Source organism: Emydura macquarii, unplaced genomic scaffold (genome assembly GCF_026122565.2).
Source record: "Emydura macquarii macquarii isolate MOO-44397 ecotype Brisbane River unplaced genomic scaffold, CSIRO-AGI_Emac_v2 contig_499, whole genome shotgun sequence".
NCBI classification, from domain to species: Eukaryota; Metazoa; Chordata; order Testudines; family Chelidae; genus Emydura; species Emydura macquarii.
Window position 1 is genome coordinate 14866037 of NW_027130636.1, and position 26146 is coordinate 14892182.

A 26146-nucleotide genomic window follows, 5' to 3' on the forward strand; every position below is an offset into this window, starting at 1 on the left:
ACACTATAAGCAATTCACTTGATCACTTATGGAAATATGATCTTCCTACAAACTTGGAAAGACACAGAAGATCTGTGATATCTCTGGACTTTAAAGGCACTAATTTTTATATTCATGATCAGTGCCAAGGATTGCAAAATGCTGTTACAATCTGCAACATTGATTACTTTATCCATCATGAAAATGCAGGTAACTCTAGAGAGAAATAGAGCTGTTTTAACAGTGCACAGCAGCACACCCCATTTTAAGACAGCAAGTAAAGAATACCTTATGGAAATGAAATTTCAGAAGTGACTTTTGTGGAGGCAAAACGCAATTACCTAATCTAAAACTTGAACAGGACAGTAGGGCCACAAACCACCAGGGTCAAAAGGTATCATCGGGCCCTTAGAAAAGATAAGTCCTCCATCTTGTCTCTGAGATTAGATGTAGGTAGTCAGCACACCTCCAGTAGCCACGCTGACACTGTTTCGGCATTCCTTGGAGGCCTTCCTGCTTACTTGACCTAACCCGAATCTTTGTACTCTGCACCTATTGAAACTTTCAATGCAATATCATTGTAGGCCAGTAACATACATGTATTTAACTATTAACATATCGTTTAACATTCTTAATCAAAGGGTAAGTGATTCAGGTATCCAATGTATACATTTGGGATGGAATGAAGGGGTGGGGAATGCTAACCAAATCTGTGCATGGCGATAAACCAAAATGGTCTATATACACTCTAGTCTTAATATTGTATAAATGAATGATCTCTTCTTCTTCTCTAACTAGTCTAACGTGTGTGCACACATACTAGTTACTCTAAGACTTAAGATGAAGGTAAGTAACAGAGGCTTACTGATCAACTATCTGAGAAGCCTCACTTTGTTTCAACAAACCACTTCAAGTGGCTTATGAGGTGTTCTAGCTAGTAAGTGGGCAAGAGCAGCCAGCAATTTAGCAAAGGGAGATGGTTACATAGTAAATATTTTTGATAATAGAAGCCTAAGTTTATGTTATGCCTTCAGACTGTGAATTGAAAATCCCAGTAAATACAGTATATGTAGTGATTCTGGACTGGTGGTGATGGGATAAAGTCTCCAGAGATTTGTAAACAAATCCAAACCCAAACTAAGCTCTGATAAATGGGTTAGGATTTAGATTCCATCTCCCCAGTCCCATTGGAGTTCATTCCAGATTCACTTACTCAATTTCCATGGCTGGGAGAAGAGGGTGAAGATTGCTCCACGTGAGATCTGCTATCTGGTGGCTAATAAAACTCAAATCCTTGTATGAAATTAACTCACAAAAGGGTGTTTGTCTGGACTAACAGGACTAAACTAATTACAAAAACACTTCAATAAAATACTTACAGCTGCAATAAAAAAACACACCTTTTTGGGGGGGCTGTAAGTTTAGGCTGCTCATGAAAGTCTATTGATATTACACTAAAGTTATTATCATTTACTTAAAACTTAGTGTTTTAGTTGAATTAAACTAATAGCCAATGTCTGTTTTCATTCTAAAGATGTGAAATGGGCCAAACTGTCAGCATGATTGTAAATTTTGTTACCTGGCTCTTTTTTAAGATTCCCTAAATGTTGGTTCTTTGACTGGATCTCAACTTGAATGTTTGTTTTGAAACAGAGATAAAATAAGCAGTAGAATTTTTTTTCAGTGTCGAAATAATGAAACTTTTTTCTCTTGGGTCAGAAAATGCTTTCATTGCGTGGGAGTTATAAGTACAATGAATGAATTATGAGATTGCTTTGTAATAAATTTCTGTCAGCCAGATAAAGGATTTCTGCTTTTAAAACATGGGACAACCGCCATCATAAAAAGAAATGACTAAATTGCAAATTTAAGGAAAACCCAGGGTCTTGGACAACAACATCCCCAATCTGAATTTAGCTTCAGCTTCAAATTTTGCATGGCTCCTGGCTCTTTTAAAATGCACAAACTATAACCCTTTATAACTTGGGTTGTTCAAAATCCAGATATAAAGTTTGTGGCTTGAGCTTGTCTCAAAGGCAAAACTACCACTGTACTGACAGAGGGTCATATTCTCAGTTGGTATAAATAAGCATAGCTTCACTAGAGCTATGCAAAGTTACATCAGCTAAAGACATAGCCCAGAGCTTTCAACTCCTAATGGTCTTAGAGGACTAACAGTTTGACAAGTATAGGTGAAGCTAATAGGTCAGAACTCAAATTTCAAAAGTGTGGTGCAAATCTAAAGGAAAAAATAAGCTCCTGGTTGACATGGTACAACTTTCAATTCCTAAGGATTATGAGAGAGTTTATGTGCAACCATTCATACATTGAAACTTCTCCAGTTAGGGGTCTAATCTCTGTACTGTGCAGGAAATTTTAATGCTCATTGACGTCAGTGGGAATAGAAGATATAAAATCAGATACACTCCAACAATAAATCAGCTTACATCTGTATGCAATAGATGGAAGCAAAATTGCTGGAAGGTTCTCTTCCCAGGTCAGTAGGCTGCTTTAAAAACTTCTATTTGAATTCTTTGAAAAGTAGCAGAAAATACACTGCAACTTTTAATGAATGAGTCACTTAATATCTGCCTCTTTAAAAGCTGTCTTGATCCAAGAAGATCAAGTAGTATTGACTGTACAATACATAGCTCTCTTCAATAAGTAAACATCTTAATGCATTTCTTCTAAATTTATTTGCACTTCAAATATGAGTTCCTGTCAAAAAAAACAAAAAAACCCACCTTCTTGATGGGGTTAAATCAAGCTGTTTGAAACAAGGCTGACATTTTCTGAATGGAATTCCAAGCCACGAATAATGCTTTGTGGTGCCGAGACTTTGACATATCAGTTGTTCATATGCTTTCTGTTAAACAAAATAATGGAAAGTTTAACTAATGGAAGCCTAACCAAGGTAGCCTACAGGCTCAGGAAACTGGTTCAGTACAGCTCAGAGTGAGAGAGACTAAAGTCACTATCTGCAGATTCTATGCCTATGCCTATATTGCCTATGTGAGCCTAGTTGGATAATCTCAGTTCAGGGCCCAGCACATGGGATATGAGAAGAACTGGCCCACCACAACCTGCATCAACTGACAAATGTGATGGGGTACACACCCCAGCTGCTTCCTGAAAGAGTTAACTGGAGCTGAAGAGCTCAATTTGGAAACCTGGTTGCATCTGGAAGGTGGGCCAGGCCCAGTTAAAGATGAGTCCTAGCTAAGGGTGGGGTTGGATGGTTATTATAATGATAGGATTCCCAGAGTAAGAGGGCTGCAGGGAGAGAGGGAAAGCTCCCTGTAGTTCTTCTCTTGGTAATAGCAGTGAGACCTGCAGGGCTGAAGAGGAAGCTCAGGGAGAGTTGGCCTTGGAATCCTCTTCCCAAGTACAGAACTCCTGGCAAAACACCACGAGATTCATGAAGAAGCCTTGATTAAAAGGGCATGATTTGGACCTCCAAGGAGAAAATTTTCTGACAGGCATTCAATTTAGGAATAGAGCACAAGGGAAACTTAAGAGGAATGAAAATTTAAGATCAAGGAGGACAGAAGTAGCTGAAGCATATATTTTCATTTGAGAGTTGGGTGGGGAACAAGGAGAGCCCTGTAAACCTGGAGAAGTTCACCATGCTCAGTCACGCGGGGTGTGCTAATGATGATCCCACTCTTCTACACAATCTTAAATGGTGCAGAAAATCCAATGACTGAATCAGCATGGAGCCTGAACTACCTCTCTCCTTTTTGAAGGCTAGCCATCCAGATCTGGGGTGAAGTTCTGGGCTGTGCTGAAGTGGAATTGGAGAGGGGGAAAATGGACTGTCTCATAAGTGACGCTAGTCTGACTCTTCCCTTTCTCTTCCATGGGACCCTTGTGAAACATGGTGTGGCATATCCACTCATACCTCCCAGTTCTGGCTGTAATCCTTGGCTAGCTCTGGAGCCTGGAGTCCTTCGTTAATCCAAGGGGTATCTTTCCTCAACAATTTCTGTTCATGTGCACGTGGATGCATAAACTTCTGACACTGAAATACTGTGGAAGATAAATGTTCATTACTGACTAAACACTAGGGTTTCAAAAATACATTCTCAGTACGTTCCAATGCTATGAAGCAATCAGTGTTCCTAACTTAGCTGCTTAAAAAATTAATGGAGATATTCTGACTTTATTTAAAAAAACCCACAGACAATAAGATGAATGCTCTGATATTTTGGATGGCATCAACTCTATATGTATATTTTAGGCTTAAAATCCTTGTAAATTATTATCTTTCCCCTTTGTCTCAATTTTTACTGAACTATTAAAAATTGCATTTTGTTTGAGAACAGGTCCCTGAAAGATCTCCAGCTCAGGCTGGCGTTGCCTCTGACTTGTGTATTTGTATGTTCTCAGTTGCCTGATGACTTGGAATTACCGCAGAATCTATTAATTCATGCCAAAACTCCCATTGACTTCAATGAGATGAAGGCTTTGACTAGGGATTTCTACCACTGGTGGCATCCATTCACTGGTGGAGCTGCACCAATGCAAGGCAGTAGCGTAGAACAGTGAAACTGCTACCAGGGTAACCTGCAATTGTTTGAAACAGCAGCTTTGCCTTTCACCACTGACCACCTGTGGCTGTAACTGGGGCAAACCCTACATGTAATTAAGCCCAAGGACTTGACCCATTTGGGATGCGTGCCTGAAATGGATAGTACAGCTGGCCAGCATTAGTCAGTACAATCTTGTATTGTATAAGGTCACATGGTAATCTTATTCCAAAACAGCAGGTACAACTGGAGTTAAATGAAGAATAATAGCTGATGGAGGGAAATAAAGTTATGCAGGCAAGGGAATTTTTTTCTACTGAGGTTGGAGAGGAGAGTGAAAGTCGAAACAAAGGAGGATGTTCCTGACTATGGGAGTAACAGAAGAGAAGCTTATTGCATCATTTGTGCTCTCCTGTGTGTAGGAATAGAGAGCCATTGATAGAAAGGACAGTGAGGTGAGAATGAGGGAGTTGGACAAGAATTTTGTCTTGACCTATCTAAACATGGGAAGACCTTGGAATGTGTAACTTTTCTTATCAAATCTCCTCTTGTGGAACATTTTCCTAGCTCAACAGCAGACCACAGATGAATAGAATGGCACTGTAAAAGTGAAGCTTTTAATGGACAAAACATTACATTCCACTAGCTAATATGCTTTTATCTGAGCAATAAGAGATTTCTCAACTAGGATGCATCTTTGATCTCTGATCTGCCTGAGACATCTATTTTGTAGTTTACTTTTAAAGTATGCTAAAAACCATTTAGAAAGGACAGTTTAGAATTAAATAGTTTAAAGCTTCATACTGATCTAAAACACTAAAAATTTTGAGATTCCAAACAAGCAATTTATCCAGCCTGTTGTTTTTACATGAGGTATTTTTGCAGCACTCTACTCTACTGCTTATCAAGTGGAACTGGGTGAAACGCTTCCAGTAAAGCTCTTGTTGGAAAATTAATGTGGATTTTTGCTTAATTGTTTTGGCTCAGAGGAAAGCTAAATCCTGGGACCCACACGGCTACAAGTACACTACAGACAATGTTTCATTTTGACATTTTCAAAATGAAACATTTTGCTTTTTTTATTTGAAATGAATAGAAATGTCTTCTTTTAAAAAAAGTTCTAAACACAAAATGCCTCAAGTGACATCCCTCATCTTTTAGCATGGGTGAGTATAGGGCCCCGTCCTGCTAACTGTTACTCATCCAAGCTGCCTCCTTGTATTCATCAGGGCTAATCACTACTTTCCCTCAATTTTATAGCACACAGGCACAGAAATCAGATCAAGCCACTTTAAGTCACACACTGAGTGAGTGGCTCATTTTAAATAGAATCCCAGTGGGATACTTCTGTTTCCCGGACTTCTGTAACCTCTAGTCCACATTGCCTCCCCAGTGCACGATGCAATGAATTCAGACATAGCTCTGGCACTGGAGTAAGCTCCCTGGGCTCCCATATTTGCTGTTACTCAAACTTTTTTGGTGAGTTTCTCATTGTGGTTTCTCTTTTTGCAGACTCGCTACTAAACTACAGAGGGTTTGTAAGCAATCTTCAAGGGCCTTATTTGAGTTTCTGACAAACTGCTCACTGTAACTGTATTGGCTCTCATTTGAGCTACCTAACTAAGGAAAACCTCATTTTGTATTGGGCAAGGGAGACTTGACTGTGTGTTCAAATCAGTTCAGCTTTGCTTCAGTGATCAGACACACAGCAAAAAAGAGCTCTTGGACATCTTGAGGTGGTGAGTTTATTGTGGAAGCCAAACTTTCCTTGTAGCCCTAAAACAACACGTGATCGCCTCTCTAGTGTAGATTGGTGTCCCCTTGCTATAGAAGGGCAGAGGATGGAGGCAAGACTTGAAACCAATCTATCTTGGGTGTCTTCAAGTGGATGCAAAATAGATTCTGTATAAACACTCCCAATTAAGTTTAGTTGGAGTTAGAAGGGCAAGCAGCACTGTAGGCCATGTCTTGTGAAATCAACTGAACACTACCACAGTATCCATCAGTTCAAGCCTGTGAAGGCTTCCACACACTCCCCCCTTTAATCCATCTCCCCTTGTTAACCCATGAGCACAGAGTAGCCTTGTTATTTCATTACATACATTACTTGAAATAGACTTTCACAAGTAGAATGCCAAATTACAGGTCAGACTTTCAATCATGTTCCTGGATTTCTGCAGCTCCCACCTTGCTTGTGAAACTCTCCACCCGTGCATAAGTTAGGCTTTGATCTGGCTCCTAGGTAGCATACAGAAAGAACTGTGATCAAAACATGCTCCATGGGGCAAATATGCTCCTTTGAAAACCTGACCTTGTAATTCATTTGCTCTCTTCATTGCAAAATGGTACAGGATGGGTGGAGTTCCATGTTGGCAGTTGCATCACTGCCCTTCCTCATGGGTTCTGCCCAGGTAGGGGAGCTTAATACTGTGGTTAGGGTTCCTACAGACTTCCTGACTGTGCACCTTCTGACCAGCACCATGTCTTATGAGAACAACACTCCCAGGGCACAGTTGGTATTGCAAGTGCCTTTCCGATGAGCAAATACATCAGATGCTTACAATATCATCTTTTATTTTCTACAACAAGCATGTTAAATGAGAAGACTCTTCATTACCTTGAGATCTGGTTCACCTTTGCAATTTGGTGTTCTGAGAAATGCCAGACACAGCATCCTACAGACAAAATGCGAGTCATTTATCCCACCATATTGGATACAACATCCCTCTCTACATTATTTGCCTGGCTTCTGTCTCTTGTTCCTCCTTGCATATAGTACTGTGCCTTGATGTCACCTGGCTAGCATAAACCATACTGGCATATCAGAATGACTTTAAGGAAGGTCCCAAAGTGACCTAGGAGCTTAAGGCTGGAGCTTAGGGATCCAATTATGGTTTCCCTATTTTCAGGGCCGGTCCTGGCCCTTATATGACCTAAAGCTGCTGCCCAGCTGCTCTAAGCTATACCAGTGACAGCCTGACACAGCAGAACTCCACTTTGACAAATTCCCTAAGCCATGGGCACAGTGAGGGTTAGGGTTCAGGACTCCATAATAGTGCAGAGTATTCCCTTCTGACAGGAAATCTTCCGCTAATCACTTGTATCCAGATCACTGCCCCTTTCCACTGCCTGAGTGGTGTGAGGAACCATAACATACTGGAGAAAGTTCCAGAATCCTGGACCCCTCACAGAGAACACCCTGCCAACTGCCCCTGGTCATCTAATGAGGGGTATCCAGCTCCAGCATCCTTGCTGACCAGAGCCCTGACAGTATGGCACAAGGAGAGACGCAACCTCAGGTAGGATGGTCTCAGGCAATTTAGGGCTGTTTAGGTCACAACCTACAAACCAACACCTTTAATGAAGATCAGTCAGTGCTGATCCTGGAGTACTAAAGTCGTGTTCCTTGCAAGATACACTGCTCAGTGAGCAGTTGCTGCATTCTTCACTGGCTTCAGTTACTGAATGTGTTTAAAATGCAGCCCCATGCAGAGCATGCTGCAATAATCTAACCTGGAGGCTTAAAAAAAGGGGTAGTGCATGCAAGATCCATCTGAAAGGAAAGGCTGAAGCCTCCTAGCCAGATACCGATGCTGAAAAACTGACTGGGTCACTCCTGGAAGTATTGAACATCACCTGGGGTCTAAAAACACCCCTAAATCATGAACACTAGTAACTACACACCGGAGGCAGAACTTGTGTAGTCAATGGGGCTAATATTACCCCTACTATCTCCTCCTCTGGATGCTTTCCCTAACCAATTCTTACCCCAATCTTGGCTGAAGTCAAACCCAGACAGCTCGCTTTCATGCATGCCCCAGTGTTGATTAGACAGTGGCTAAGATGCTGAACTGTGCCTTCTAAACTCCATAAAATAGAAATGTACCACACAGCCCCCTAAAAATGCCACCCCCCCATGCCTCTTTACTAATCTGCCTGCTGCCACCCTGCAGGACTTCATGCTTGAGAGCCCTTGCGGAAGATGCATGATTGGTCACAGCTGAGATCTCTCTAAGACAAAAGAACTACACCATTTAATTCATTAAAATTACAGTGTGAAGTTGAGGAAACTTTAGGAATTGCACAAAGAAGTCCTTAGAGTTTACAGGAAGAGAAAGGAGGGGTAGGAGCAGTAATCTACCCCCACGTGTCCATTGGAATTTCAGTGGACTGGCACTACAGTTTTAGAAGTTTTAACCTGACCTCTAGAGCTTGTCAGAATTTCTCCAAGGGAATGCTTGGAGAATGCTGATTTGCTAAAATCAAAACGTTTCACAGATGCTGTTTGAAGCTGTGTCAGAATGCAGGCTGGCTTCGGATGGATGCTTACATGCTGGGAGCCTGCAAGCCCTGTTTCCTTGGCTCTAGAGCTAGCCAGTCCCAGAGTGGGGCTCCTACAGCTTCCTGGCTCACTGTCATCCCTACTCAAACTCGTGGAGATCTCCCTGCGCCAAGGCCATTGTGCAGCATGTAAGGATGTATCCCTGGACACACTCACAAAAAGCCAGCAGTTCAACGTAGCACATTTAGTCCCTGTATTTTCCTGTTGTGTCTGAGCTTGTTGCCACTGAAGTCGATAGGGAGGCAGGAGAGAGGACTCCAGTTCGTTTCAGCAGGAGCAGGCATGGGTCCAAATGTACCAAACAGCAAACTCAAAATTCCTTTGCTTAATATGCACTAAAAGCAGTGGGATGGAGAATTATGCCTTTTTTGGTCCCAAGCTGGATAGGACATCATTATAAACATACAGCAGCTAGTAAGAGAAATTTCACCACTCCTGTTTTTACAATTTTGTTTAAAGTGGTTGGTTGCTGCACTGCATACAGGCTTGGGAAGGATAAACATGGCGAACTGTGGAATTTAATTTAATTATGTTTGTGAAGTGAGGCTGATCCATGCAGTTCTGATAAGTTCCCCCAAAGTTCCAGTGTGTTTGGATCTGGGGGTTTGGTTCATGCTCATTTATAACTTGAATCTTTCCTCTCTCATACTTTAGAAAAGTCTGTGTTGTGCGGTTTATAGGGTCCATTACTGACTGTTTACATTTGACTTCCTTCAGAGCAGCCTCTATGGGCTAGATCTTAAATGGCTTGGCTCCAATTTAGGCACCCAAATAAGTGGCTGGATTTTGAATGAAGCTCAGCGTGTTGAGTCTCAAGCCCTTCTTCTGAGAATCTGACCATGAGGGTCGCAGTTGGAGCTGCTGAATTCTGAGCCCATCTGAAAATCTGTCCCAGCGTTGGGTTCTGAGCTTTTGAAAAATCTGCATTCTACATGACTTTCAACCCATAACTAGGAACAGAACATGCAGTGAAACATGCTGAAAATAACTCCTTTTTGGTTCACCTTTTCAAAGGTAACCTCAGATACATCCCTGAATATGAAGTAATGGAAAGGTAAACTGATGAATGTTTGCAAGGGTTTTTAACCTGGAGGGTTTTTTTTCTCTCCAAATCTGCCTCACAATATTTCTCTATAGAAAGACTTCAAAGGAGAACCTGCTTCTTTAAAAATGCTGTGATAGTTAGACTTTTCCTTCCTTTTGCTACACAATATTACTGGAAAACAATAAATTGCTTATTCTCTGTGAACCGAGAAGAGAAGAGGTTTCTCTGTAGTCCTCAATGTAAAATAAATGTTTAGCATGATCCTGTGAGGTGCAGATTTCCCTTAACTTCCATTAGCTGAGGGTGCTCATTACCTCACAGGACCAAGCCTTTTCTATGAAGAATTTTTATTAGGAAGCACTGAATCATCACACCTAACTGGGGCTTGGAATTGAATTAGTAGGATGCATCTTACTATCTTATGCTGGTTTGGAGCATAAGATGACTGGAAACACTTCATTGATCTTTGCTATACTTCTTAAACTCACAACGTATCTTAAATATTCAGATTATTGCTTGGACAAAATGATTTATATGCATGACATAAATGGATGCAGCTAGTTGGTCCATTTAATTCTGTATGGTTTCATTAAAAACTAATGTTAAAAAAAATATCCTTGATTCCAAAAGAACCAAAGTGCAGTTGTTTCGTATCACTTTTCCCCAGGCAGTAAACATTACAGATATTCTTACACTAAGCTAACACTGGTACCCCATCTGTGAAAGGCAAACTTTTGTGCTGTGTAATCCCTCTTTCTTTAATAGCTTTCAGTGAATTTGAACTTTTGGTTTTTTCAGTTTAATTGAGCTCATGCTGAAACTTTAACTCCTGTTTTGGATACTATTGCTTTTATATAAAGCTTTGATGTGTTCAGCCTGAGTTGGTTAAACTGTTTTAAGACTATTTTTAATTCTCATTTCTGTTGTTAACAAGATCATACATTGAGACTAGCTACCAATGTTTTCCCATCTCCTATAAAAATATTTTTCAGGAAGAAACAAAGCTTCTGTTGCTAATGTGGATGCTGAATAAACTAAGTAAAGACAAAATATTTGCTCAGATTTTTTTTCTTCCTAAATAAATGTTTTGAAATATCTTGGCTTCTAAAGGTAATGAAACTGATTGCTAAAATATAAAATAAATGTTTTGAAATAGTCTAAAGTTCTAGCATTGTGTACAGACACTTTTGAAATCTTGCACATACCATCTGTTTAATTTAAGTGTGTCATAGCAGGCTTTATTTCAGCTATTAAACAATCATCTGTAACATGCAGTCCTTTCTCAAGTCAATCTCCCACTGATTGGGCTCAGCAGCTGTGTCCATTTATAATCGAGATCTGTGGAAAGAAAGGGGGCCTGGATATCAGTGGACTTAAAATGGATTGTAGAGCCTTTTAATGCCTGTTTGCCAGTTCTAGTCTTTACTAGGTAATTAGTGATTGAAGGCTGGTGTTATATGTTGGCTATTCAAGGGCCTGTTGTCCTAGTGTGTGCAAACTAACTTGCAAATGGAGAAGCGATGATAGTTTTTATGATGGTCGATGCAATTGGATCTACGTTGAAGACTCCCTCACTAGGTTCAACAGATGCTTAGGACTGTGTGGACACAGGGACTTGTCTACACTGGAGCTGGAGCTGTAGTTGGCATGGGAAATTATACCTCTAGCTCCATTGTAGACATACCCCCAGAGAATAAACTTCTCTCTCCCCCCCATTTAGTGGTACTCTCCTCAGGTCAGGCTTAGGATACATCTATGCTGCAGCTGGGATCATGGTCTAGATAATGCTTGGTCCTGCCATAAGTGGCAGGGGCTGGACTAGATGAGAATCATAGAATCATAGAATCATAGAATATTAGAGTTGGAAGGGACCTCAGGAGGTCATCTAGTCCAACCCCCTGTCAAAGCAGGACTAACCTCAGCTATATCATCCCAACCAGGGCTTTGTCAAGCCTCAGCTTAAAAACCTGTAAGGATGGATTCCACCACCTCCCTAGGTAACCCATTCCAATGCTTCACCACCCTCCTAGTAAAAAACTTTTTCCTAATGTCCAACCTAGACCTCCCCCTGCAACTTGAGACCGTTGCTCCTTGTTCTGTCATCTGCCACCACCGAGCACTAGCCCCATCCTCCCTAGAACCCCTTTCAGGTAGTTAAAAGCCGCTATCAAATCCCCCCTCACTCTTCTCTTTTGCAGACTAAACAAGCCCAGTTCCCTCAGCCTCTCCTCATAAGTCCTGTGCTCCAGCCCCCTAATCATTTTGGTTGCCCTCCGCTGCACTCTCTCCAAATTGTCCACATCTTTTTTGTAGTGGGGGGCCCAAAACTGGACACAGTATTCTAAATGCGGCCTCACCAATGCCGAATAGAGGGGAATAATCACTTCCCGTGACCTGCTGGCAATGCCCCTCCTAATGCAGCCCAATATTCCATTAGCCTTCTTGACAACCAGGGCACACTGCTGACTCATATCCAGCTTTTTATCCACCGTTACCCCCAGGTCCTTTTCTGCAGAGCTGCTGCCCAGCTCGTCGGTCCCCAGTCTATAGCTGTGCATGGGATTCTTCCTTCCTAAGTGGAGGACTCTGCACTTGTCCTTGTTGAACCTCATTAGATTTCTTTTGGCCCAATCCTCCAGTTTGTTTAGGTCACTCTGTATCCTATCCCTACCTTGCAGGGTATCTACCACTCCCCCCAGCTTAGTGTCGTCCGCAAACTTGCTGAGGGTGCAATCTACCCCATCCTCCAGATCATTAATAAAGATGTTGAACAAAACCGGCCCCAGGACCGACCCCTGGGGAACTCCGCTTGTGACCGGTTGCCAGCTAGACATGGAGCCATTGATCACTACTCGTTGAGCCCTATGCTCTAGCCAGTTCACTATCCATTTTATAGTCCATTCATCCAACCCATACTTCTTTAACTTGCTGATAAGAATACTGTGAGAAACCGTATCAAAAGCTTTGCTAAAGTCAAGGTATATCACATCCACCGCCTTCCCCACATCCACAGAGCCAGTCACCTCATCATAGAAAGCAATCAGGTTGGTCAGGCATGACTTTCCCTTGGTGAATCCGTGTTGACTGTTCCTGATCACCTTCCTCTCTTCCAAGTGCCTTAAAATGGATTCCTTAAGGACCTGCTCCATGATCTTTCCAGGGATTGAGGTGAGGCTGACCGGTCTGTAGTTCCCCGGATCCTCTTTCCTCCCTTTTTGAAGATGGGCACTATATTTGCTTTTTCCAGTCCTCAGGGACCTCCCCCTGTTGCCACGAGCTTTCAAAGATAATAGCCAATGGCTCTGAAATCACCTCAGCCAACTCCCTCAGCACCCTCGGGTGCATTGCATCCGGCCCCATGGACTTGTGAATGTCCAATCCTTCTAAATAGTCTTGAACCTGTTCCTTCAGCACTGCGGGATGTTTGCCTCCTTCCCATTCTGTGCCACCCAGTACAGCAGTCTGGGAGCTGATCTTGTCTGTGAAGACAGAGGCAAAAAAGGCATTGAGTACCTCAGCTTTCTCCACATCCTCCGTGGGCCTACACTTTCCCGAATCTTCCTCTTGTTGGCAACATGCCTGTAGAAACCCTTTTTGTTCCCCTTCAAGCTGCAACTCCAATTGTGCTTTGGCCTTCCTCATTTCATTCCTGCACGTTCGAGCAGTGTTTATATAATCCTCCCTAGTCATCTGACCAAGCTTCCACTTCTTGTAAGCTTCTTTTTTGCGTTTAAGTTCGCCAAAGACTAAGAGATGAGCACACAGTCTCTTCCAGTCCTTTGATTCTATGATTCCTTGCATGAGTAGACATTGCACACACTACCTCGAGGGGAGCTAGCATGCTAAAAATAGCAGTGTGGCTGCAGTGGCATGGGTGGCATCTCAGGCTAAGCGCCTGAGTATAAACCTGCCTCGATCCCCCAGGTAGGTACTTGGCTGGCAGTGGCTAGCCTGAGCCTCTGCTTGTACTACCCCTGACTGCACTATTTTTTGTCCACTAACTGACACAAAGCCAACGTGGGTCTAGACTGGGTCTATCTGTGCTGGGATGCATACAGTGTAGATACAGCGGAGGGCAACAAAAATGATTATGGGGCTGGAGCACAGGACTTATGAGGAGAAGCTAAGGAAACTGGGCTTGTTTAGTCTGCAAAAGAGAAGAATGAGGGGGGATTTGATAGCAGTCTTTAACTGCCTGAAAGGGAGTTCCAGGGAGGATGGGGCTAGGCTGTTTTCGGTGGTGGCAAATGACAGAACAAGGAGCAATGATCTCAAGTTGCAGTTGGGGAAGTCTAGGTTGGACATTAGGAAAAAATTTTCACTAGGAGGGTGGTGAAGCACTGGAATGGGTTATCTAGGGAGATGGTGGAATCTCCATCTTTAGAGGTTTTTAAGTTGAGGCTTGACAAAGCCCTGGCTGGGATGATATAGCTGAGGTTAGTCCTGCTTGAGCTGCGGGTTAGACTAGATGACCTCCTGAGGTCCCTTCCAAGTCTAATATTCTATGATTCTATGATTCTATATCCTTAAAGAGATGAAACTTACATAGGTGGCTCATGCTCAACCTGTTCTATAGCTAACAGTGACATTTAGTCTTTCCAGATTGTTCATCTTGCCTTTTTCTGAGCTAGAATTAACTTATTTTAGCCCATGGAAAAGCTGCCAGATTGACAATCTCTCCTAAAAAGAACGTGAAAAAAGCAGTTCCGTTTCTTCTATATGGATACATAAGCCAAAATGAAATTAAGTTGCAAAGATTTAGAGGAAAAAATACAGAACCCTTGGTTGTAGAGTTTCTCTCTGAATATGAAGTTAACAGATGAAAAGTAAAGAGAAGAAAAAGTAAATATATTTAACCGGCGCACCCCTCGCCATGAAGAAGTACTTTGATATGACACACACACAGCTAGAGGAGCAATGGATAGGAAGAAACATGGCTCCAAAAGATAAAATCCTGAAATGATGTACTTAAAAGATGAGTGAAGATTTATGGCAGAAAAGGGGGGCATTAGCTCATTACAAGCCTCAGATGGGAGAAACAACCTAAGACAAAATAAATCACCTTGATGTGTTTTATTCAGAATATCGGAAAATGAAAAGGTGTCACTTGTTATCATAGGAAGGCTTGTGAGAAAGGGAGTATAGAAATAATACTAAAGTTATCAAATCCATAGGGATTATGAAATGGTTTTTGATGGACTGCCCAGGATAATCTAGATGGAAAGGATAACCTGTACTGAGAGGTTTCTGGATGTATATATTTACCTAAGACCTATTTATTTGTGAGAGATAGCAAGGCAGGATCTCAATCTTCTGCAGAACAGTCCAATTATTTTAAGAAGCGTAGAAAAAGGAAATCCTAATTGTCCTCTGCTTGCTCCCAAAATATGCTGGCATAATTACATCCCTTCTGGAGAAATGGAGCTCCTGACAGCATTATCTGGGATAGACCACAGTGCCAATCAAACCTGAATTTGGTTCAGTGGCTCCTACTTGCCCAAACAAATTAATAACTAAAATGTCATGCAAGAGGGAGGCCTTCTCCCACAGAGTCATATTCTGAGCCTATTGAATTTAATGGGGATTGTGCTCTTGACTTAACTAATATCAGGAAATGTCCTACAGAGACCAGCACTGCTGAATTCTCTGAGCTAACTTTATGAAATGCTAAATCTAACCTTTGAGCAAAGAGTAGGGAACTGCAAAAATGTTTCATTGTTCCATCGTTCATCATCCTGTTACATTCTTGCTTTCTGACCACGTCTCAGCTTTCAGCAGGGCAAGGAGCTTCGAGCTGGCACACTGCAGCCATAAATGGCTCACTGCTCAGAGATGTGCAACAGAACATGGAGGTCTCGGAATTGGAAAGGTACAATCCAGAGCTGGGTGGGAAATGATTTTCCTGTCTCATGAACATTTTCGGAGTTTAGAAAATGTCCTGTTCTGCACAAGGATGAAACCAAGACCTTTTTTGGAAAGACTGCTTCAGGATAGCCAAGCGCCCGGTGGTTAGAACATTCACCTCACTGATGAGACCCAGGAACAGGGCCCTGCTCTGAATCAAGCAGAGCACATATTTGCACCTGGGTTTCCACATCTGAGGTGAACACTCTAACCACCAGGCTCTTGGCTACTCTGTGGAGAGGGGTGTGTGTGCTCTCTACATCTGAACAGAAATTCCTGCAAAACCTGGGCACCGACAGCTTTTTGCCACAACTGACTTTTTCTTGTGACAAGTTTCTGGTTCCAAGAATTGGCATTAACTTTCTCAGGTGGGGATTGCCAGAGCACAGCATGGTCCAGCCACAATGCCTCCTGCCTGATTTCATGCCACTCAGGGATTCTCCTGTGCCATAGACAGCTGGGAATTTCCGTGTGTTGCAACCTCGATCCCCTTTTGCATGGCTGGAGCAATGGAAAGTAGATACGGAGGGGCTAAGGATCTGTTCAATGGCTTTCTCTCAATCCCCCATTACAACAATATTATACTGTTTTAAAAAGAGAACTGTATTTGTTAAATCATTTTACCATGACAATATTTACTCTAGACTTGAAGAAACTGTACTTGGGGAACAAAGGGGCTGTTCTATGAATGGAATGCTAGTAAGCTCACAAATACAACCTAGTTTTTGCAACAATTTATGCCACTTAAATATTACCTCTTGTTAAGAAAATATTTATATTTGTAAACGATGTGAATCAGTACATTACATTAATAGTTTAAACTTGAGGACAGTTCAGAATTTTTCTCCGGGGTTCCTTGACATATACACAGTGGAGTGAACAATCAAATAAAATTCAAAATCTGTAAATCAACCTTTTGCCCAAACCAACATTACTAGTAACAATGAAGTTTACACAACTGGGTTTTAGAAGTTGCTAATATTAATAACCCCTCCTCATCCTGCCAATGAATGGAAATATATAAGTTAGATGGTGACAGAGTCTTAGCTACTAATATGTAGGGAAATGTTCTCATTTCCTATTCCCTCCATCACAAAAAGGGATTTTATATATATATATAATATTAGTGACCAAAGGAAATGGTCCTAATTAACATGCTTTTTCGCTCTGCCATTGGCTAAGTCCCTTTAACTGCTCGGTCTCAGTTTCCCCATATGTAAAATGCAATAATGATATTTTCTTTGTAAAGTGCTTTGAGATCTACAGATAAAAGGTGCTATATAAGAACTACATTTTAATTAAGCATTCACATCTATTTATTGGGAAGTTGGGTATCCTAAAATGATCTGTGACAGGACTTAATAATTATACACAGTTCTACAGCTCTGGACGCTGCCTGATTCCAAGTGTGGTAATACAAGAGGCCCAACTGTCATTGGCTCCTGCAAGACTCTCCTCTTTAAGTACCTGAGACCAGTGGCTGATTAAAATAACTTCAGACAGCACCTTTCAAACAGACATATTGTTGGTCAGCCCAAAGGAATCAGTTAAGCCAGGGGAAAGAGTTAAGATCAGGCCCACATGTCTGGACTTGCCAGCAACTTCTCTCAGTGCTTAAGTGAGTCCAGCTCTATAGCCCTTCTGCTTTAAACCCCACACTGCAGTGACAGGGAGATGGAGAGCCCAATTTAGCCCATTCTGTGGCACCTGGAGGGGGGATGGGTAATTAAGGATTGGACCCAGCTGGGGAGAACCAGGCTGGGTGGTTCCTATAAAGAAAGGACTGCAGCAGCCCCACAGGCTAGCTAATGAGAGCTGCAGTGGAGTGCCTATGTTCTGACCTAAGAAGATGCTATTGGAGGAACCATCCTGGGAAAAGCTCTTCAGCAAAAGACTAGGGAAAGTTACATGGACAGACACACCTCCAGGGAGAGAGTACTGGAGATTGTAGCTCTCTGACAGCTGCCTGCAAACAGGCAAAGGTAGGAAACTAGCAAGGTGTAAGAAACCAATTGTAGCTGCTTATCACGAGTGCTGGAATGGAAACCAGAAGAGAGGGTGGGCCTGGGTTTCCCCATTCCCCCCAGCCCTAGAGGGATGGCTTATGACTCGGAGTAAAAGGGCAAGGATTATTGAGCCCAGGCTGGGGCCTGTTCCATGGTCACTAAAACTTCAGGTTTTTGTTGGGACTGTCTATTCCCCTAGAAGGGTGTGGGTAAGTGTCTTGGCCAGAGGGCTGAGTTACAAGAAGGAAGAGATTGCTGAGTAGCTACTGGCAGGGGATGCTAGAGACAGAAGGACTGCTTCACCAAGCCTGGGGGGACACCAGCTGGTGACTGAACCTGCTACATGGTGTTTCTGCCTGAAATTATTTCCCATTTCCTTTCCTTTTTTCCTCTAGGGTCTGAGTTTAGTTGCTTAGTGTTCTTTTCATCTTAGTTTTAGGCCTTAGAAAAATTGGCCTCTCACCTTGCTGATGAAAGGCAAGTAGGGACTTTTTTGGGGAGTAGCTTGTGCATTTTTCTCTTAAAGACCCTTGGTATTTTCCCTAGAGAGACCTTACTTTTGTCCTTGTTTTGTTTCCTGCTTGCTCCTCCCTAACAATCTTCTTTGATCTAACTTAGTGCAGTCAGACAGAATGAAATCATGCAGGTAAACTGAGGCAAATATCTCCCTCGTTCTCCACATTATGTACCTAAAGACTGCATCAGAATGCAAATACACTACAAGTTTGCTGGGGCTACGGTATCTCTGATGCTTCATGACTCTTGTGTATTGACTTTGCAACCTTCTGTACATAATGTCCTTGCTTTTTAAAAAAGCAAATTGATAGAAAGTCTTGGGTATGGCTTGTGAGCTATTAGTTTTCTATCACTGGTCTATTTACCAAACTTAATTTGTATTTCTCAATGAGTTTCCTTGTGTCTTAGTGATACCTTATGCCACAATAAAAGGTCAGTGTAGTGCTGATTAGAATATAAAGGACCGTGTAGTACCTACTCTGAATGTAAATTCCAGAATTTGCCCCTCTTCCCACATTCTGCAGAATTCCTCTTTGCTCTGAGACACTTTTCAAAATTACCTCTTGTCCATTCCTGGAAGCATAGAGCAGTTCATTCTACTTGCTGACCCTAGAGCCCATAGCACAATTGCAGTCCCTCCTAGCTCCTCCAAAGGGGCTTGGGAGGGACAGGGAAGAAGAGGGGCAATGATGAAGGAAAGGACGAGATGGGACACTCCAACTGTGCATCAGGGAAAATGGGGGTGAATTGTGCAAGCCTGGTAACTGAAGGGTTGGGGAGACTGCATCCTACTGACAGCATTTAAAAGTTTGAGCTTTAGTTCTAACCATTTAATGTCTTAAATTGGATGACATTAATTTGCCCTTAAAGATAAATGTAAGGGGTCTATTAGCCCCTTACTGAAACTTAGTGGGTCATTTTGATTGGCATCTCTGGAGGAAGCAGGACCCTGGAGCGGACAGCCCCCAGGGTCAGTGGAGAGAGGCCAACTCAGGTCAGCCTGATTGACAGGACGGGCATGCTAATGAGAGAGCCAGGAGAGTGGGGGGAGCCCAGCCCTCCCTGTGAGCTGGAGCTGCCTGCTGGGGTGTGCAGGGGCAGAACTGACCCGAGCTAAGGACAAAGCAGCCAGCTGTTGGAAGGCTAGAAGAAGAGCACAGAAAACTGAATGGAGCCAAGCTGACCCAGCCTACAGCAGCAGAGCAGAGGGGCATCCCAGAAAGCGAAGCACAGCTGCGGAGCAGAGCGAGCTGGGGCAGGAGCCCTCTGGAGCTGGGTGTGGTGAGCAGCTGGGGAGAACAAAAGGGACTTTGGGGGTGCGTGGCTACTGGCAGAGCAGGGGGCTGGCTCTGCATTCCTGCAGCATAGCCAGGGCCTGGACAGTGGGCCTGCAACGTGTGACACAGACTGTGAACCCCAGAGACACAGTTTTTGGTGCCCCGGGCCAGGGGGCAGTGTTGGGATGTTTTCCTTTAACCTTTTTACTCTTTTCTTAATTGATTTGATTGCTGTTTGTGTAATAAATTGTATTGCTTTGTATTGTTTGCAATGATCAGTGGGTCAGGGAAGTGCCCAGCGCAGAGTTAGTACCCCGGAGTGGGGAGACCCTAGCCCCTGCCCTAAGGGACCACGGCAAGATTGGGGGTCGAGCCCCAGAAATCCTGGGCCCAGCCTTGTCGGGGTTATGGGCACCCCACCACACAGGAGTGGGAGGGGAGCCCTCGAGGTCAAGTGGGGCCTCTGGGTAAAGGGAGTGGGAGCAGGGACTCAAATCATTTTGCTAACCAATTCTACCGGGGTATTGTACAAGCAAGGAAAGTTCCCCACAATAGCAGGCCCATTCCCCCACTTACATAAAGACTGTGGGTACAGACTAGTAATTCTGGGTTATTACATACAATGTTCTGATCAAGTTCTATTTACCACAAATCTCCGATAAAACAGGTGAATTAATGTGACACTAAACTGAAAATGTGTACTGTTAAAGGTCAGATGACATGGGGAATTTGTAATTAGTTCCGTCAGCTAATGGAACTGATCCCCTCCCCCCCACTTACTCCCCTTGGCTCTGAGCACAGAAGAGACTTGTCTGTCTTCCTCCCTCCACTCACAAGCTCCTGTGTAGGCCTTTCTGTGGCTTCCAGAGCCTGCAGGGGTAGAGGGGTACAAACTGGGGATAAAACAGGTGGGCTGGGGCAGGTCCAGGCTCATTCACACTGTTCCCCCTCCAACCCCATGAGGAATCTCTAGTCTCTGTTGCAGAGCTTTCCCTGGAAGCCCTGGGGACAGCTGCAGCCAGAGTTAGTCCCACACTGCTAGGTGGGAGAAAGCCCTGGAGACTAGGCAGTGTGGATCTCTGAGGATCTGCCAAATTTCAGGTCAAGTTCTAAAGCCTTATGGGGAAGATGGAAGGCTCCCCTACAGGAGGGGAATGATCTGGTAACCTGTTAACCCTACATTACCTCAACATTGTTGATTCCATGGGTATCTTAAATGGGACACCCCAGTGGCTGGTGCTATGGATGAAGTGGCTGTCCTGATAAATGTTGTCCTTTTAATAAAAAAAAAAAACTCTCAAAGATTTTATAATTTATTCTCTGCAAGAATGACTCACTGCAGTTCCTTCCTTTAATCTGTAATTTTCAACTTGTGTATTAACAGACTGTAATTGAGTCTTGCACCTACTGAATACTAGGCTAAATACCACTTGGTCCCCTGACACAGGCAGAAAGCATCTCCTTTACTAGCCAAAATGCGTCCTATTATAATGGAGTCGTGCCTGTCATTCAGTGCTAGGGTAAATGCTTCCCTGGGACATGATTCAGTTCAGCTGCTCTGTCAGTTAATATGCCTTGGTTAATTTGTGGAAAAATAAAATGGGCTCAGATGCTCAGCTGATGTAAATCGGTGTGGCTCTGAACTCATTGGAGCAATACTGACTTATACCATCAGGGAAGCCAACTCATAATTCCTTTCTACAGCCTACCTGATGTGACATAGTGATATGACACCAAATCTAGGGCTTAAACTGCCTTTTTTCTTCTCTGGACAGCCCAAGCCCCATGTCAAAGTTGATGAGTGTGTAAGGAATGTATAGAGGGCAAATAGGGAACATCTTTCTCTCAGCCCATACACGGGTGGTCTTACATTTGTCAATGGGAGTTCTGAGCAGTGAATGAGACTAGTGTCTAACTACAAAAGATGTAAACACATAAGGAATTGAGATGTTTTCACATAAATGAAATTGTTAGAGCAGATGTTAAAACAGATTTTGACCAAACAAAAACATGACCAGTATTTTTGTCCAAATGCAACCTATGAATGCAAGGTGTGGTGTACTGAAAACCTGTTTTGAAATAAACTCTTTAAAACTTAGTGTTAACTTTTCCTTGTCCTGCTTGCAGGCGAGGAGGCTCTCCAAGGAAGTGTATGATCTGGGACTTTGAAGGAACCTCTGTTTTTATGGCATGGACACGAGGCCATATGTCACTTTGTCTCATTTCTCCAAACCTATAAGTAAAAGTCCTCTGAGAGGTAGGGAAGGCTGGCTGTCCAGAGGAGGTAGGGAGCTGATGCAGAGCAGCTCATCTGACTCTTCAGGCCAATAAAGAGAGGAAGTTTAAATGTGATAGTGGAACTATATAATCACTTAATGGTTTTAGCCAAAATCCCTCAAGGGAAAGTACTCGTTAAACCTGTCCTATTCTAGAGCAATTGCACCTCTGTTCCCCTTGGGTGGTCCAGCAATGGCACCTACTCTAGCTCCTTATTTGTCACCTCTTGAGTAGATGCCCCTGTGTATCTTCCTCCTGATCATGCTTTTTCCAGGATGTGGAGTTCCCCGCCTACATTGCAAATTCCCCAGCAAGCCAGACTGCCTAAGCAGCTTTGCCTTCTCACAGACTACAAAACAGCATAACTGTTCATAGGTATAAGTTACCACACAGCTCTTTCTAAGCAAGTACATGTTTTAAAGTGTTTATTTTAGGAGTATCAAAGAAGAACCTATATGCATATTAATAAGCTTACAAGAGACCACTCCAACTCCAGCAAGGGTTCTGGCTGGTGATCAGTCCTTCAAACCCCACCATGGTTTTCTTCTGTGATCACAAGTTGGTAACAGTTGTTAGCTCAGACCAAACATACCCATGCAGTTGAGTCTCTTTATACAATTTGGACCTCTGATCTTATCTTCATGTAACAGGTGATTAGCAGACAAAGGTCTCCTCCTCAGGGTGAAGCTTTCAAAGGCTGAGTTCTTGCATAACTGGAGAGGGTAGGGGGCATACTCATTTCTAATGGTCATTCTCAAAGTTCACAACCTTTCCCAGGGTTTATATTAGTCATGTCTTCCACCCCCCCCCCCCCCCAGGTATACAATCCTCCAATAATACATACATATTTGCATTTTTAATATAATGAACCACTAAAAAGATTTATCTAGACTTTTGAAATATTGGTCACAATAGGAACTCCAGTCAAAACCAGGTGGTTTTTGCAAAATAAATGAGACCTTGTTATGAGATTCAAAGTCCTGTTTTGAACTGCAAAAGTAAAACTAGCTATGAATTAGTTAAAGGGGTGTAAGAAATACCTTTGACTAAAAAGGTTTTAAAATAAAAGAACATCGGATACGGGTAAAGAGTAAAACAAGAAAAGTACTTTTTATTTCTTTAACAGGTTTGCAAAGCTGGGCACAACTCCAGAAAAAAATATCTGAAAGGAGCACGCCCCTCCTTTATTATTCAGCAGTATATATTTCCTATCCCGGCCGAAAGAATCCCTCCCTTCGTTCCCCATTGGCTGGGTACTAAAAGGTTTACACCTTTCCTGACTGCCTACTACATACATGGGTTTTTTTATACAAACATCTTCACATGTTCATGCTAATGAACCAATTTTCTATGCAGGGTGTGCGATAATATTTTAATACCTTATTACGCATGCGTCTTTTAGGGTGCCTTTTTGACGTCCTTTTAACAGGATTGTCTAATTAGGAGTTTTTATTCCAGAAAGGCAACTCCCAACTACTGGGCCCGTTAATTAGCTAAGTTGGCACATAACTTTAGCAAAAGCAGGAAGGGGGTAGACCTTAGTTTCTTCATCTTGTGGTTTGCCCTTTATCTGTATCCAGACACTTGATGTCTGCTTGGCCTTCAACTTCTTCTTTATCTATTAGCCCCCCCCCCCCCTTCTCCTCCTTTCTTTCTCAAGCATTTTTCAAGCTTAAAGCTGATTACGTAACTTCTAAGTTAATATATGCATATATCAAAAATACTACTTTTCTATACCTACAACTATTTTATTTCTTTTAGACTTTTAACTCTTTCAGGGGGAAGAAGGTTCACTAGTGAGTTGAGGTGATGTTTTATTAGTTTGATAGTGGAGAAGCAATTGCTTGTGAAAACACAAGCATAAAAGCTGTAATAGCTCTTGTTTCACAAAGCTCTAATTGCAACCATTTTTTACGTAAAGTAAAACTTTCTTCACTGATTCCATTACAAGGTGGAAATACTTCTTGCAAATTTACAATGAGAGCAAAATACTGGCCAGCAGCAGTGGGCTTATCCTTTTTTTATTTAAAAAAAAAAAAAAAAAAAATCGTAAACAGACCAAAAGACACTTTGCTATGCTAGAGTCAGATGGTTGGCTCTGCATTTCCATACTTTAAAAATGATTTTAAGGTAAAACTTTAAAATGTTATGTCCTGATGTTCTGCCACTTTTTAACTACAATGCCATTTTAAGGTTCTACTGCTTGGGGTGTTGGTACAAATTTAACTCCCGCTTAACAAAATTTTGACTCAGTAACTTTTTAAAATTTCTTTCCTTTGAAAAATAACCAGATTTACATCTGAAGGGTGATGTTAACAGCTGTTCAATCTGTGATATGCAATCCCTGCAGAAGTTGTTTTGACTACTTAGTCTTATATACATATGATGTAACAGATATTACAATGTGTATTAGATTTCATGAGACTGTTTGCATCAAACAATTCAGCAATTACAGTGAGTAGATTAATCTTTCTTGCTGCTTAGACCTGGACTCTCCCCCTTTTCATTCTGGAGTCCCTTTTTTTTTTTCTTTTTTTTTTTTTTTTTTTTTTTGTCTGTGTCCCAAATCTCTCAAACCATAATTCTTGGATATAGCAACTGCTGCAGACTGGTCTGTCGTACTTTTAAAAGGTACCATCATTGCTCAGCAAAAATTAGTGTAAGCATGAAACCTGATGGAGCCTTCCAAGGTTCACCAAAACCAGATTGCTCAATCTTTAAAATGAGCTTTAGCAGATACAAGATACCTGTTGTGTCACTGAGACTGAAAACTAGTAACCTGAATTTGTGGTTTCTAAAAAAAGTCATGTTTGATATCTTAACTTTTCTAAGTTGAAAGGGCGTACACATGCGCCTGCTGTTTAAACAGGAGATAGAAATGGATGGGATGCTTTTGTCTTTTTTAGTGAAGCAGCAGTCAGCTAAGGACCTCCAAGTCTTAGAGCAACCAGATCAATAGCAAACAGCAAAAGTAGAGAAAGGGGGGAGAGAAGAGGTGGAGGAGATAAAAGGGGCCTGCCACTATAATGTCATCCTGTATTGCACATCATCCCCATATTTCAGCTGTTCTTTACTGGCATTCAGATCCTTGTTCTCTGATCTTCTTTGTCCCAAGGACAGTCCTCCAACTAGTAGACCCACTGAACTGGACAGATCAACTTTTGTAAGTATTACACTCAGGAGTAGTGTCTTCAGTCTTTCATTCTAGTCAATCAAATCTAGCATGTGTATAAATCAGTATCCCATCACCACAAACAACTGCCAAATCTGTGTTTTTTGTTTTTTGTTTTTTTTTTGTTTTGTTTTTTTTTTTTTTTAGGATGTGCAATGAGCAGAAAAAGCACCTCTGGGCTTTCATTCAAGCTCTCAGAAGGAGGTGCACACAAATGGACGACTGTTTAAAAATGACTATTTTCTAAAGACCAAAGTCTGAACCTGAAATATATGTATTCACTCCGCCATTAGCTGGACTGACTTTAATGGGACTAGTTGTGGAATAGTGTTTCTGCAGCAGAGTAAGAGTATAAGACTCTGGCCCAAACTCTAATGTCAGGTGCACATTCTAACAATGGCCTTCCCCCTCACCATTTAAAGAACCACTATGTTAGGAATCACAGAAATGATATGGAGTTTGAAGTGGGGTGACTTGAAGTTGCAAGTGTTGCACTGGATTAGCATGCATAAGGGGGAAAGAAAAATGGATCCCTTCAAGAAGTTGTGTCCATTGCTGCCAGACGCAAGTGTCCCGTGAGCAGATGGGAGAAGAAACACAAGCTGCATTGAAATAAATTTCATATTGCAGAGAATCTTTATTACTTAGCACATCTTATTCTAGCTCCCCAGTGGTGAGCTCATGAAAATGTTCTGCCACCCACCAGCTGGACTCTTACAAAATCATTTCATTAAGGGGCCTTCTTCTGGCCCCATCTGGTAACTCTAATTTCCATTTTGATTTATATTTATATAGTCCTTTTTATTGGGAAGCATGCAACAAACAAGTGGTTGATAGGGGAAGTGATTTCCATATCACTGACCTGGTGAAGTAAGGCATTGTTTTCACAGTGCACAGAAATACTTCCTGTCCTAAACTGTGTCTTCCACTTAGGAAGGAAGAATCCCATGCACAGCTATAGACTGGGGACCGACGAACTGGGCAGCAGCTCTGCAGAAAAGGACCTGGGGGTAACAGTGGATAAAAAGCTGGATATGAGTCAGCAGTGTGCTCTGGTTGTCAAGAAGGCTAATAGCATATTGGGCTGCATTAGGAGGGG

General features: G+C 42.3%; 1 long non-coding RNA gene across 2 annotated transcripts in view; it reads left to right on the forward strand.

Moving 5' to 3' along the window:
- Positions 1–25828, forward strand: part of LOC137147006 (uncharacterized) — a 45924-nt gene extending 20096 nt beyond the window's left edge. The window contains exons 1-3 of one of the 2 annotated variants that reach the window (XR_010918127.1): positions 17635–17781; positions 24991–25038; positions 25195–25828. This is a non-coding gene — a long non-coding RNA (uncharacterized lncRNA). Of the gene's footprint in view, positions 1–17634; positions 17782–24990; positions 25039–25194 lie in introns of those variants that run through there. The other variant, XR_010918128.1, reaches the window with a different exon arrangement.
- Positions 25829–26146: the final 318 nt, after the last annotated feature.